We start from the raw sequence: 13863 nt of genomic DNA, 5'->3' as shown, positions 1-13863 counted from the left end.
TAGCGATGTTTTTATTAATAATAGGACATAATCAAGGACAAAGATTAGTTGCAAATAGTTTTGATCACTCAGTTCAATCGATTAGTAAGTATTTCAACATAGTTCTTTTAGCTATGGGGAACTTATCAATGTCCTTAATTGTACCTCTCGACCTCAATAAAGTCTCTTCGTACATCCGTAACAATCCTCGTTTTTTACCATATTTTAAGGTAATATGTATATATATATATATATATTTGAAAAATACTTGTTTCATTAATGTTTATATATTAATATACCTTAAAAATATGTAGGATTGTATTGAAGCGATAAACGGGACGTATGTTAGTGCATTTGTACCAATAGTGAAACAAATACGATATCGAAGACATAAGGTACTCACAAAATGTAATGGCAACATGTTAATTTGACATATTGTTCAATTATGTGGTGGTTGGTTGGGAAGGGTCGGCTAATGATTCACGTGTCTTCCTTGAAACATTGAATACTCCTAGTTTAAAATTTTCATATCCTCCACCAGGTCTGTATTTAAAAGTTTTCCAATTATATCTGTTTATATTTAATTTTAGAAATTAATATATTTTTTTGGATAATAGGTCAATATTATTTGGTAGATGCTGGGTACCCACTCATGGATGGTTATCTCGTACCTTATCGAGGTGTTCGATACCATCTACAAGACTATAGGAGATCACGGGCAAATGGTCGAAATGAACTATTCAATAATTTATATTTTTCACTTCGGAACATGATTGAACGAACCTTTGGGATTTTGAAAGTAAAATGGCCAATCTTGAAGTTGATGCGTTTATATAATTTGGACAAACAACGAAACATTGTTATTGCCTGCATGGCATTGCACAATTTTTTCAGAAAACATGTTATCATCGATGAAGAATTTGCTCGATTCGAAGAAGAGGGCATCACTAATCAAGAGTATCCAGTTCTCCCATTAGTAGGTCGTCAGAACCCTAAACAATGAAAATACATAGGGATTTAATAGCTAATGCCATTTTTACTGGCAATCATTGATGTATTTTCATATTCTATTTTTTTATTTTATATTGTAATTATAAATATTATTAAAAAATGTTGAATAAAGATTATACTATTTTTAAGTATATTTCGAAGATTCTATGTTTATTTATTTATTGTCTTTGTGTATGATGAATAGCATTGATGGCAAACTATACGTATCCACCATGTTGTTCATGTGGTCGAGTGATGACATTAGTCGCAGCTAAAGCAAAAGAAAATTATGGGAAAATGTTTTATAGGTGTCCATCTTGACAGGTAATATGGTATTGATATTAATGCTGGGTACGTATTTATATTTGGTGACATTGATATTAATTCATGTGTTATTTTACTTTATAGAGACATGCAGGGCCTTTTCTTTGGGTAGATGAAGTTGACATTATCAATGATAATGTTCCTCAAGATAAAGTAACGGAGTCAAATAAGAAGAATGAAAAATATATTTTGTATGCATTTGTTGGATGTATATTTTTTATATTTTTATTTATTTCAGTTTTATTTATTATATTAACTATTATTATGTTTAAATGATGCCAGAATCTAAATGTGGTGGTTGTGGATGTGTTATGTACATACGATGTAATGTGGATGTGTTATGTAAAATATGAAATTTAGATTGCATATTATGCAGGTATTTTGTTTATCAGGAAAATTTCATATGTTCAATTTTAAGAGGAGATGCTGTCGAAATTTTTATAGAATTTTATTATATTTATCTATATTTAGTGTAATTATATATTTATAAAGGGTATTTTAGTAATCTTTGATGCATTCTGCGTACATTATGTTGGATTGTGTATTATGCATATATTTTGTTTATCTGAAAAATTTTATATGTCTATTTTTAAGAGGAGATGCTGCCAAAATTTCTATAAAATTATAAAATTTTCTATATTTTATTAGAATTATAAATATTTTAAAATTAATACAATTATTTTTTAAATTTTTTATATAATTTTATTATATATATATATATTTACTATAATTATATATTTATAGGGGTATTATGATAATTTTTAATGCATTCTGGGTGTACTAGCAACCTTAAGGGTATTCTGGTCATTTTACCCTAATACAGCAGATTCTTGAAGCTGTATCAAATAGTAATTACTAGATTCTGGTCAACAGCACAGCACTTTTACAAAACTCTATCAAACAGGTTTTTCAATGTTTCGTCTTCTGACAGCAGATTCTGACAACAGATTTAAGAAGCTGAATCAATCAGCACCTAAGATGGTTACCAATATATGGCCATAAGTAAAGATTATACTCTTTATTGGATTTTGAAAATAAAGGAGATTATAGAGAAAAGTCAAGAAAAATTAACTATAGTTTATCTCTAGAAAATGAAAAAAATTAAGACAATGAGTAAGTCATAAACAAAAGAAGATGCTTGCTGAAATTTTTATGAGCCTAAAATCTTGATGAGAATTCACAATGATTTCACTTTCTTAGATCCAAAGGCCCTTTTAAAAGGTTATATACTCACTTGGGAGCATCATTTTGTTGGTTTAATATTTAGAAGGTGTCCATGAGTTGGACACCACCATGGAAGATTAGAGACCTCATGTATGAGAATTTTTTATCCATTTTGGACTATTTTTTGTTAGCTTAGAGAGTTAAGTATGTATCTAGGTAGATTCTCACATTTGACCCTTAGCTATTTTAGAGGAAAGATGTGATGTTTGTGCATATGGTGTATGCATGTCATGGATTTAAAAAGAAAAGATTACCTCCAACGAGGTATTACTCTCTAGCTCTTTAGTCATTAAGAAATAAAATAGAAAAAACTCTATTCTAAGAATTTAAAGTTGCAATAAAAGTAAACAAAAAATAAACTAAGAAATTGAAATGAGTAAGATGGTAAACAAACATAAAATCAAATGCTCTCATGGAGGTTATTAAGGGCTTATTAGAGGAGATTAACTTTAGGAGGTTTTACTCTCTACCTTCAAGCCTCACTAAAGTAAGCTAAGATCTACATTGTTATAGGAAAAGAAAACATAAATGTAAAGAGGGGAGTGGATAGAGAAGAGAGGTTTAGAAGGGAAAATTACATAGAAAAATATGAAATATTAAACTATACCCCACTTTGGTCTCTTTTTCTTCTTCTTGGTTAGAACTTCTTAAGTATTTGAAAATGGATTTGGACAGAGTTTTGGTGGGCTAGCGTTCTTTGATGAGAGACTTGGACAGAATTTTATCTTCACTTTAACTCTTCCCCTCTTTGCCTTGAATGGGGGTCCTATTTATTGGAGTTTGGGAGACCCTTAGGGATAAATTTTTTCTAAATCATAGAGTTCCCAATATTTTCAATAAAATCTCTAGAGAAAATCCAAATTACATTTCTTCTCCTTGGACTTACTGGTCTTTCACTCAACTATAAGTCTCATCAATCATGATAATTAATATGATAGAATTATAAAAGATCATAGCTTCTAGAGAATTCTTTGAGGAGGGCAAAAGAGTCTTAGATCATTTGCTTTGGGTCAAATCCTAGATAACTAGGCTAGATGGCATGTATATATGGATTTGGATTTCCAACATTAAGGTCATCTAGCCTAACTAATTCTCTAACAACCTAAGGCTAAGAATGTCTTTGTTCACAAGTTCTAGAGAATTCTATGGGTTAAGCAAAGTTGTCAAAACCTCTTGAACTTGATCAATTTACATTGAACTTATCAGGATTGAGGATAGACTTGGGGGGCATAAGAGTAAACTACCTAATTTAATTCTAACATGATGAGGTTAGAGTAGTAATTACACTCATGTGGTGACCATTTTGACTAAGGGTCTTTGTTGAAAGCAAAAGGGATTTACAAGAAGACCATGATGGTAGGTTTATTGAAAGATTAAAAAAATGGGCAAAAGAGTAAAATATAAGGGCTTTCTTGAAAAAAAAGTCATTAATGAGAGGGTTCAGGGGTAATTTGCCTTGCTGTAGGTTACCTTTGGCCAGGCTTAAAAATTTGTATGGCTGAGGTTACCCTTGGCCAGGTCAAAATTGTCTAAACATGGTCTTTCGACCTTGGTTGTTTGCAAATTGGGGTTTTCGAACCCCTTGGAAAGCTACCTTAGATCATGTACTTCCTCGAAAAGTATTTAGTACTTTCGAGCTTGGCTTAGGTGAAAATGGGGTGTCTACATTTACCCCTCTTTATGAGAATTCCATGCAACGAATCACAAAGACATAGACTCAAACTCCTTTTTATCTATCCGAGATCGAGCTTACTTATTTGTTCATATCTCCCTTTAGTGAACTTAGATTGAATCTATTAAAACACAAAGTTGGTCCTCCCAAACTCTGGGTCTGACAAAGAATAGACCTAAACTTCTAGGATTCTTGGCTTGATGTATCGCTCTCAAAGCTTTTAAAAAGAATAAGTTTTGTGGCATGATGTAGGGCTCTTAAAACTGTTTGATAAAAGAAATGATTTGAGGGTAAGGATTTAAATCTATGTTCACTTTGTTAAAAGTTGACTTTGCATTTGGAGTTGATGAAACTTTCCATGACTGGGTTTAACTTAAGTATTTAATGATGATTATAAGTCCACAAATGGGTTATAAAGTAAAGAGAATCATGCTCTGAAAGGGGTGGCTTGGGTTTGAACGCACGTCCCTTAGGAACCTCAAGTTCTTACCATTATGCCAGATCATTGGTAGTCTTAGGTTTAAGTGCACACTCTTAAAGGACCTCAAACTTACCATTGTACCACACCTTTGGTAAGCTTAGGTTTAAGTGCACGTTCTTTAGGGACACCAAGCACTTACCATTGCACCACACCTTTGGTCAGCTTAGGTTTAAACGTACGTTCCTTAGGGACCTGAAGCTCTTATCCTTGCACCGCACCTTTAGTGGGCTTAGGTTTAAGTGCACGTCCCTTAGGGACCTCAAGCTCTTAGTACTACGCCATAACTTTGGTGGGCTTAGGTTTAAGCGCACGTCCTTTAGAGGCCTCAAGCTCTTATCATTGCACCAAACCTTTGGAAGGCATAATCATGCTTGATTCATCTTCTGAAATTTATCTCTTTTGGTTCTATTGTTCTTCTGTCTTTTGTGTGCTCCGATACATCTTTTCGTGATACTTTTATTTCTTCTTGAATTGTGTGTCTCTACATTAAACCAAGAAAAATTCTTCTATTTTTTTTTAATCTTTAAAAAAAAAAAAAACTTTTTTGACCATTTTGACTTAGACTTTGTTTTGCTTTTCTCATTTTTTCATCTGGGAATTGATCAACAGGCCTTATTTCATCTACTTCAGGGTGATCTGTCAAGTATTCTACTACAGCTCTCCCCTTAATAGATTTATGTGTAACATGCGTGATGTCAAACTCTGATAACAACAATAACCATCATGCAGTTCTCCCTGTCAACGTCGATTTCTCGAAAAGATACTTGAGAGGATCCATCTGAGATAACAAGATAATTGAATGAGATAGCATATAGTGCTAGAGTCTCTGAGTAGCCCTTACCAGTGCCAAACAAGTTTTTTCTAGGACTGAATACTTTCGTTCATAGTCTAACATCTTTTTGCTGATGTAGTATATAGCCATTTTTTTGTGAGTATCTTTGTCATATTGTGCAAGCATGCATCCCATAGTTTCTTTCGTAACTGACAGATAAAGAAGAAGTGGTTCACCTGGTGTAGGTGGAACCAAAATACGTGGGTTCAAGAGATACTCCTTGACTTGGTCGAAAGCCTTTTGACATTGCTCATTCCAAACTGTTGGTTCATTCTTCTTGAGAAGCTTGAAAATAATTCGCAAACGTTGATGAGTTGAGCGATAAATCTACTGACATATTGGATTCTACCCAAAAAACCTCGAATTTGTTTTTCAGTCTCAGGCGGTGGCATCTCTTGGACAGCTTTAATCTTCACAGGGTCTACTTCAATCCCTCTTTGACTGACCACAAATCCTAACAATTTTTCAGAAGTTACTCCAAATACGTATTTTTTTAGGTTGAGGCGGAGTTGGTACTTTTGAATCCTTGTGAGAAACTTTTCTAACGCAGCGACGTGTCCCAGTCGTTCCTTAGATTTAACTATCATATCATCTACATAGACTTCGACTTCCTTGTGTATCATGTCATGTAGTAAGGTCGTGACTGCTCTTTGATAGGTGGCTCTGGCATTCGTCAAACCAAAAAGTATAACCTTGTAGCAAAAGGTTTCTCACTGTGTGATGAACGACATTTTTTGCATATCTCGAGTATCCATTGTTATCTGATAGTGCCCCGAAAAACCATCCATAAAGGACAACAAAGCGTGCCCTGCTGTACTGTCTACTAGAACATCTATGTGTAGTAAAGGAAAACTGTCTTTTGGGCTTGTTTTGTTTAGGTTTCTGAAATCCACACACATTCTGACTTTTCCATCCTTTTTGGGCACTGAGACGACATTAGCAATCCACTCAGGGTATTCTACTACTTCCAAGAATCCGACGTTAATCTGCTTCGTAACTTCTTCTTTAATCTTCAGAGTCCATTCCGATTTCATACATCAAAGTTTCTGTTTGATTGGTCGAGCATCAGGATATAATGGAATCCGATGTTGAACAATATTTGTGCTTACTCCCGGCATATCCTCATAAGACCAGCGAACACGTCTTTGAACTTTCTGAGTAAGTCTACTATCTCTTTGCATTCATCGGGAGATAAGGTAACCCCAATCCAAATCTCTTGAGGACTTTCTTTTGTTCCGAGGTTGATAACCTCTACTTCCTCTATTAGAGGTTGAGCCCGACGTTCATTTTCTTGTTCAAGTAACTTGATTATTTCAGGGGGAGGTTCTTCGTCACAAGACTCTCCCTCCGAATCTAGATTATTAGTTAAATTATTATTGTCCTCGGGGTAATCAAAAATTTCTTTCATTTCATTAAAAAGAGATGGGGTAAAGGATTCATTGCAGACTTGACAAACTCGCTTGACTCAGCAGGAAAAACAGACTCACTAGAAATAACAGACTCAGCAGAAATAACTAACTTACTTGACTCAACAAAAATAAAGGACTCATCAGGTACGTCAGACTAAACAGGACTAATAGGACTGACAGACTCAATCTTGACGTGCAGCAAAGGACTAATTACATGATAGTTAGAGAAACACCCAACAGCGGGTTTGATTACAGATTGAAGATTTGGGACCTCCTTCTCAACTGATAACACTAAGACACTATGATCTTCAATGAATAACTGTTCAATATTGAGGGAGTCCAGATTGAGCTGCTAGTCTTCAACTTTCTTTTCTTCATCTTCTGTGCTTGCTTCATTTTCAGGTCAATCCATACCAAAGAATATCTCAAACCCCGACAGACGAGTACCTGTGATATGATCAATGAACGGCTCTAGGTAACCCACAATAACGGAAGTCTTTTTCTTCTTTCACGAAATAGCCATTCAGGATCTTATGATAGGACTTCATTTTAATGAGATCCGTGGTGTGCCTTTGCCTTTTCACAATTGCCTTATCCCGCTTTGTCTTCCAGTATTGGGCCCAGTCTTCCTTAGTAGGCTTATATCCAAGTCTGGATGTGCCGATGACTTCTTTAATCACTAGTACTTCTTTAATACCTTGTTGCTTGCGACCTAGGCCCATACCAGAGAAAAATCTCATTTTTTTGAACATATTGGCCATGTAACAGTTAGAGGTGTTCTCAATAGGGAAATATTCTTTCATGGAGTGGTCCCATTGAATTGGGCAGATTTTCTCAAATTCAAACCCGCTAAGCTCTATCCCTTATTGTTCTAGTTGAATCTCAAGCAACGGCTCATTCTTGGCTTCAGTACTATTTACAATTCCTACAATTCCAGCATCTCCATAGAGAGTAATGATTAGCCCATCCTTGATAAACTTGAATTTCTAGTGCAGCGTGGAATGGATGGCTTTGATCTAGTGTAACCATGGTCTTCCTAACAGTAAATTGAAAGAAGACTGGATATCATTGACCTAAAATTTCACAAGAAATTCAGCTATGCCTATGGACAATCGAATGTGTAAAATTCCCAGTACATCCCTTTTGGTGTTATCATAGGCCCTAACCCCTTGATTAGTAGGCTTGAGATCTTCAGCTTTAAATTCGAGACAAGTAGTAGTCTTCAAAGGGCAAACATTCAGTGCACTCCAATGATCAATCAAAACCAGAGGTACCCTCATCCGTTACAGTCAACTGTGATGTGCAATAGCTTTGTGTGGTTTGCTCCTTCTTTTGGGAGATCTGAGTCTGAGAAGGATAAGATATCCTCTACGTAAGTTACCCCTACTATACTGGCCAGCTGATCTGGAGAAATATCAAGGGAGACTTCGACTGTGTTTAGTGTTTGAGAACAGCCTCCTTATGAGTAGTGGAAGCCATGAGTAAACCCCAAACCAAGATATTGGCCCCTTATTTCTTCAACTGCTTGATCACGGAGTTATCTTCTTCGATATTTTCTTTGATAGGATCTTCTCTTTCTTTCTTGTCAAGGTCGCAGGGTTATCAACACAGAGTTCTTGTGGCTTAAAAACTCTACCCCCTCGAGTCATATGTCTAACTTCATCACAAGAGAGGGAGAAAGGCTCATCTTCTTTAGTTAACAAGTAAGGATCTTCATCTGTCAAAGATACCGGACTTTTCGGGTTCATTTGAGTCAATAGGTAACTAGTGAATGCGGGACTACTATAGCGAGGCGGGGATAGACAATACGTATTTTCCGAGGTTAGATCAAATGATTCATAGTTTGTGATAAAAACCTCATTAGTGAAAGCTATCCCGGTAAGGGGGTAACTAGGCGGTTTGACTTGGATTGGATGGATGAGAGAAATAAGATCAAACAATAATAGAGTGTAGGAAACCATGTTCAGGGTTGGTGGAGGTTGATAGGTAGGTAGTGGATTAGTGGTGACATTTGGTGGGCTAAGGATTGTGACTTTTTTGTTGTCAATAAGGTTTTGAATGGCATGGCGCAAGGTGATACATTGATCCGTGTGATGGCCAGAGTTTTGATGGAACTCGCAGAACAAGTTAGAATTGTGTCCAGCTTACAAAGGATTAGGCAAAAGTCGAGATTGGATAGGAGTAAGAAGCCCTTTTTTCCATCAATTTGTGAAGAGCTACAGTGAGACTCATCCCTAGATTAGTAAATTGATGCGGAGTTCGAGGTTGACTTGGGTGAACCTGGTTATTAGTCCGGGCTGGGGGTTGAGCTGGGGTAGCTGACGTGTTGGCTATGTAGACATGGTTGGTACTAGGTTTGGGAACATAGGATTTCTTAAATTTGTTATCCGAGGGGTTAGAAAGAACCTCAGAGGAAAAAACGTCATCGAGTTGGCTTCCGGCTTGTAACAAGGACTTAAAAGTAGGGAAATATTGGGCCACTAGGTGCTGAGCATATCCTTGTGAGAGGTTCTTTAGAATAATCGCTACTTGTTCCTTCTCCAAAAGTCTATCCCACATTTGGGTAGCCTTGGCCCTCCAACGACCAATGAAATCAGTGAATGTCTCCCCATTTTTCTGTTTAGTTGCCTCCAAATCCCTTCTTGAAGTCTCAACCTTGGTACTATACTTATACTGATGCCAGAAGGCTTTTGACATGTTCTCCCATGTACCCACAGTAACTGGATCTTGAGACATCAGCCAACGTAGTGCTGATCCTGATAAAGTTCTCTGAAATAATAACGTCATTTGTTCGTCGTTGAGCCCCCATAGTGCGCATGTTAGTAACATACACCTTAAGATGTGTTTTTGCACACCTTGTACCACTAAACTTGTCCATTCCGGCAATACGAACTTCTCTGGTAGATGAATTTTAGGGATACGGTTCAGAGCTTCAATGCTTGCTACAATTTCATCGATACCTTTTATACTCTTCATAACTGACTCTAATTGAGACATTCTGTTAGCTAACACCGGATTTTCATCAACATATTCTTCATCTTCGTCGAGTTCGAAGACTTCACGTGGATGTTTCTCTTCCACTTTATTTCCTTTTGGGTCATCTAGAGGATTGCCTGTTGATTCCAAGGTCTGTTCTAACACTTCCACTTTGCCTTTTATACTGTTGATATCACTGGCAAAGGCTGCCAAGATCTTATGGATCTCTGTGATCTCAGCCATCTCTGCTTGTTGACTTGGTACTATAGCTAGTTCTAACCGACTAGACTTACGACTCCAACTAGGAATGGACGCTTGAGTTTAGGTGCAATGATAATCCTATATGACCCTATCAAAGGTAAATTTAATCAATTTCAGTATTACCCCTTTGATAACATTTTGAGGAGTCATTTTATTGAGGTTTGTGCACCAATCCATTAATTAATCCATTCACGCAATGATCATTCAAAAAAGGAAATAAATATTTATTCAAAAGAAAAATAGTTTTATTGAAAATGATTGAAAAATAAATGTTCTTATTAAAACATCTTTCAACAAATTTGATTTAAACTATTTTTTACATGGACGCTTGGCTTTGTCTTGATGGTCATCAGGATTGCTGTCAGGCTTGACCTTCTTAACTCTAACAACTGGCTCTTTGAATTTTACTGGTCCGTCTGGATACCCTAAGGTGCTTTTGTTCCAAGCCTTCTCAATGAGATGCACTAACTTTTCAGTCAATGGCTCGGGAAGAAAGAAAGCTTTGGGTTGAGGCAAAAAGACCTCTGTAGGTACTTCATACTATTTTGAGATCAAATTAGGATGGTAAAAAGAAGTTTCTTCTAGTCCAATTAGACGAACATAATGGGATCCTTTCGTTCCTAGAACAGGGGGATCAGTCATCCACCAAGGACATCTTAAATCGATATGACGGACAAGACGAGAGTCTAACCATTTGCTCCAAGCCTTGATTGAGTTATGACGCATTAACAGGTTTCTTTTGGAAAAGTGTTCTGGCCCATACTCGAGGTTTGAAGGAACATCTACAATTTTGAGACGGTCACAAAGTCACATATAGAGTAAGTAGGAGATTCCTTTGAAGATTTCCCACTTACCATTTTTGATGACATCTAGACCTGGGAAAGTTTCAACTAGGATGAGAGGTACTGAGTGGCTTTCTTTGAGAATTGAGAGGCTATATCTATAAAGGACTCAGGGATAGTTTGGCCATCACTATTGGATGTCAGTATGTATTGGGCTAGGATTCCTAGGCATAATAGATAGTCTCTAGTGACTAACCAGGCTTCTGGTTTTACATTGACGGGATGACTGCGGGAGCGATACGGGCCTAGTAAAGGTACTAAGTCCAATCTTCCGTTATAGACTAAAGGCCTTGGCTTCTTCCTTGGAAATGTTCAGTCATGTGGCGAGGTCACCAGAATATCCCATCTTCAATGAGGGCCTGACTAAAGGTCCTGAAGTGGATATCCCCATGATGCCACAATAATCCTCGTGAGTGGGGCACAAGTGCATATGCCCTATATGTAATATATGAAGATAGTGGTTCCATCGCTTAGCCATAGCACGTAACAGGTTCCAGTATATTTCAAACTCATGGAAGTAAAGATCACTCCTCAACATGAATTTCCCAAAATTGATCTTTTCTACAAGGTGCATCCCTATGACGGTTGTTTTGACTAACTGGTCGATCGGATTATTATCAACGGCTAGCATCCTGGTTTGACACAAAAGGGTATTTTAGTACACTTCCAAGGTCTATGTAAAATACTTTTTCTTTTGAAAAATCTTGTTCTTATGGAAAATATTTTCTGAAAAATACTTTTTCTTTGAAAACGTATTTTTCTAGAGAACACTTCTTTTGGAAAAAAACTTTTCTTGAAAAATACTTTCATTTTGTAAACTATTTTTCTTCTTTGAAAATTTGATTTCCATTTTGATTTAAATGGCCCAGTCCATCATGATTATTAGATCGAGATGGACTAGGTCATTATTGAATTTTTGCAAGAAATGGATTCTTTATTGGGTCGGTGTACCCATTTAATTTCTAAAAACAAAATTTCTGATCCTTGAGGACAATCATATACTCACTCACATACACTCATCAATCATAAGATTCCATTCAATGAACAACCCGGGAACACCCACGATAAGTTCGAGTCGTAACCTACAGGGAAGGTTTCTAGACTCTAAGCTTTTTACGTATAATGCATTTTTATCTGGACACCCTTGCCCAAGCACACGTATATACCTCTCGAGCATACTCAATCAGATGGTACATGGTGACTTGGTTTGATATACCGTATAAGTGATAATCTAAAACTTCAACTCACTTCTCTGAAGCCAAAAATAGTCAGTTTGATCCCCAGTTGAGAGGTGACGCACGATGCTGAGCAAAGGCCCACTTAAATACTTCTCGTCTAGAATAGACGTAGTCTATCCCCCTCGTACAGTAGGGTACAGCGGGGTAGGATCTCTCTTAGGCACTGGTTTTGACCAAGAAGTACAATTGATGTACTTGGATTATCTTTTATATACTTATGAGTACGAGTCAAGAGTTGTAGCTTTCATAAATGGTTTGGCAACCCATGAGGGGACCGACCACGTACTAGTACCACGTTGGCAATCAGGACATGTGATTGTATGGCTCAAAATAGGTCAAAGGCTCAGGTCACTCCAGCCTGAGTGCATCGATATACCTTTCAGAGTCACCTGATTAGACGGTACTGATGCCCCAGTTTGATATACGGAAGGTGTTAGGCACCCTACTCCATCCACCATGGTGGTAACCTTGGATTCGATCCATTCTTAAGAATAAAAATAAAATAAAAGGAAATTGAAAAATCTAAAATGTGCCTTCAAGTATGAGGGACTTTAATATTGATTCAAACCATTGAGGGCACCCTTATTGAAAAAGGGGCCCTTTGATGGTTCAAGCTATTGGTGGTGTATGTGTAGGTGTAGATAAAGAAGAGAAGTAGAAGAGAGAAGGGGGATGATTCTTCTCCTAAGCCTACCTTGAACTTGATTTAATCTTCTTTATCCTCCCAAAATATGAGTCTTCTTTTCTTGATCTTGATATGATAATGAGTTAGTCTTTTGATGGTTGATGATTGAGTTGATAAGTTGGGAGAATTGAGGGATTGGGTATGATAATGAGAGAGAGTTGAAAGTTGAGATTAGAGGGTTGAGAGAGAGATTTTTTTTCTTATGAGACTTGGGGATTTTTCTCAAATTTTCATTAGGTAGTAAGAGTTGAGAATGAGGGAGTTTTATAGAGTTTGTAAGTTATTGTTAGGGGTAAGATGGGGTGAAATGTTGGGAGAGTAGAGAATGGCATGAGTTTTGAGGGTGGGGGTATGAAATTAGGAGTTGTGAGAGGGGTAATTATTTAATGGAGGTAAATAGGTTGTGTTTTGGTCCAATGGGTGGAGTATTTGGTGAGGTGAGATGATGGGTGTTTAAGAGGGTGATTGTAATTGAGTGGTGTTTGGTTTAAGAGAATGGAGGGTGTAAGAGGGTGGTTAGGAGGGTGAGGGAGATGGTGACACGTGGCAAGATGCATGGAGATTTTAAATTTAATTGATGGGAGAGAATGAGTGTTTGATTTGAGAAGAGGGGTATAGATTTAGGTTGTAGATATGGGCTTGTAGGTAATGATAAGGGTAGATTAGGGGAAGGTGATGGTTGGTTAGTAGGGGGTGATGATAGTAGGTTAGGGGGGGTATGGATTGATGTGATTTTTTTAGAGAAAAAATAATGGGGTAGTTAATTTTTTAGAGAAGGAGATGGGAGTTGGTGGTTTGATGAAGAATGTGAGATGAGGTGAGGACATGTGTCATTTTTGATGAAAAAGTGATGATTGATTTAATGTGGGTAGTGGTTTATAGGTTAGGGTTGTGGGTTAGATATAAATTAGATATGGGTTTGGGCTTAATAGTATTGGGCTTGAGTTTTA

The sequence above is a fragment of the Akebia trifoliata genome, chromosome 11, assembly GCF_017979445.1.
Source record: "Akebia trifoliata isolate Shusen 1 chromosome 11, ASM1797944v1, whole genome shotgun sequence".
Lineage (NCBI taxonomy): Eukaryota > Viridiplantae > Streptophyta > Magnoliopsida > Ranunculales > Lardizabalaceae > Akebia > Akebia trifoliata.
Note: the sequence above shows the minus strand (reverse complement) of the source record.